The sequence below is a fragment of the Trichechus manatus genome, unplaced genomic scaffold, assembly GCF_000243295.1.
Source record: "Trichechus manatus latirostris isolate Lorelei unplaced genomic scaffold, TriManLat1.0 scaffold00240, whole genome shotgun sequence".
NCBI lineage: Eukaryota > Metazoa > Chordata > Mammalia > Sirenia > Trichechidae > Trichechus > Trichechus manatus.
In genome coordinates this window covers 2,464,219-2,466,646 of record NW_004444176.1, presented here as the reverse complement: position 1 = coordinate 2,466,646, position 2,428 = coordinate 2,464,219, and the positions used below count along the sequence as shown (strand labels likewise).

The following is a 2,428-nucleotide window of genomic DNA, read 5'->3' as shown; positions in this document are numbered from 1 at the left end:
TTCAATATTCTTTGCCAACATCACAATTCAAATGCATCAATTCTTCTGTCTTCTTTTTTCATTGTCCAGTTTTCACATGCATATGAGGCTATTGAAAAGACCATGGTGTAGGTCAGGTGCACCTTCGTCATCAAAGTTACATCTTTAGGACAGCATAATTTCACAAATTTCCTTTTGTATGCAGATGCCAATCCTGTTAGACCCCATAGTTTAGGACAGTGCTTCCAGGTCCATTAACCTACTGCCAGAATTAATTGAACCTCAGCTCTGTTAATTCTTTGGGACAACTAGGGTACATTTAGTAGTAGCCAGGGAATTCAGAGGAGTTAATAAAGCTTTTAAATGCACCCTAACACCTCCCAAAATCATACCATAAATCAGTTACGGTGGTGAGCCTTTAAGAAAAAAACAAACAAAAACATGTTTCAATTCACAGGTATCACTACACTACCTCCTGGGTACATCCTAGAGAGAAGGTTCCAAGGAATTGAATTACCCCATATTGTCACTGATGCAGCTAAGAAGTGTTATTAGAAGGAATGAGGCCAGTTACCTAACTTCCCAGGCTGAGCTTGGATAGTTAATATTAAAACCTTGACAGTGTTCTGTAAACCCAGACACACAAAGTTGCCTGTTCATGTCACAGTGGTCATGCTTCAGTGAACTGACTTAAATGTGCCATCTACCCAAGAGGGATTAATTTATGAAACTGTGTTCAATTTATTAACTCACAAAGGAATATCTACTTAGCGAGAGAACAAAACCTCTGCACAGGATGTTCTGAGTAATTTATCAATCAGTTAGTTATAAATTTATAGCTCAATAGAAATGAGCCAAGAATTAGAAAAATTGGAATTGAATGTCCTTGAGTACTCCCAGTAAGCCTGTTGAAATATTCACACACTCCTCTTCAAAGTGATTCAGGGCTGGTTCATCAGAATCAGAACATTCTCTTACCCATACTATCTTGGAGACATGCTGAAAATTTCTTACCCTTTGTTTTCCCTTCACTAGACACCATTGACACCTCACTATTCTGCAATGAGAATACAAGCAAGAAGAAAATACACAACATGATGTTCCTATATCTCTGAATACTTAGTCATCGTCTTCTTGTTTATTTTTGCTACAGCTTTCTTCTTCATGTTTATCAGAGCAAAAAACTAAAAATAGCTCAAGAGACAACAATAGTGAAATAATACTGTATCCACTATTTTTCTGTCAATTTGTCATACTGCAGTGGCTTGTGTGTTGCTGTGATTCTGGAAGCTATGCCACTGGTATTTCAAATACCAGCAGGGTCACCCATGGTGGACAGGTTTCAGCTGAGCTTCCAGACTAAGACAGACTAGAAAGAAGGACCTGGCCATCTACTGCTAAAAAAATTGGCTAATGAAAACCTTATGAATAGCAGTGGAACACTGTCCGATATAGTGCTGGAAGATGAGACCCTTAGGTTGGAAGGCACTCAAAATGTGACTGGGGAAGCACTGCCTCCACAAAGTAGAGTTGACTTTGATAATGTGGATGGAGTAAAGATATTGGGACCTTCATTTGCTGATGTGGCATGACTCAGAATGAAAAGAAACAACTGCAAACATTCATTAATAATCAGAATGTGGAATGCATGAAGGGTGACTCTAGGAAAACTGGAAATTGTCAAAAATGAAATGGAACGCTTGAAGATAGATATCCTAGGCATTAGTGAGCTGACATGGATTGGTATTGGCCATTTTGAATCAGACAATCTTATGGTCTATTGTGCTGGGAATGACACATTGAAAAGAAACGGGGTCACATTAGTTGACAAAAAGAACATTTCAAGATCTATCCTGAAGTACAACACTGTCAGTGTTAATATAATATCCATATGCCTACAAGGAAAACTGGTTAATATGATTATTATTCAAATTTATGCACCAAACACTAATGCCTAAATATGAAGAAATTGAAGATTTTTACCAACTTCTGCAGTCTGAAATTGATCAAACATGCAATGAAGATGCATTGATAATTACCAGTGATTGGAATGTGAAAGTTGGAAACAAAGAGGAAGGTTCAGTAGTTGGAAAGTATGGCCTTGGTGATAGAAATGACACCGGAGATCACATGACAGAATTTTGCAAGACCAAACACTTATTCTTTGGAAACATCTTTTTTCAACAACATAAATGGCAACTGTACATGTGGACCTCACTGGATGGAGTACATACGAATCAAATCAACTATTTCTATAGAAAGAGAAGATGAAGAAGATCAGTATCATCAGTTAGAACAAAGCCAGGGGCTGACTGCAGAACAGACCATCAATTGCTCATATATAAGTTCAAGGTGAAGCTGAAGAAAATTAGAACAAGTCAACAAGAGCCAAAGTATGGCCTTGTGTATACTCCACCTGAATCTAGAGACCATCTCAGGAACATAATTG

At 37.9% G+C, this 2,428-nt stretch overlaps 1 pseudogene; it reads left to right on the top strand.

Moving 5' to 3' along the window:
• The first annotated feature begins 828 nt into the window (after nt 1-828).
• The window catches only part of LOC101348911 (prothymosin alpha-like), a 4,473-nt pseudogene continuing 2,873 nt past the window's right edge, over nt 829-2,428 (top strand).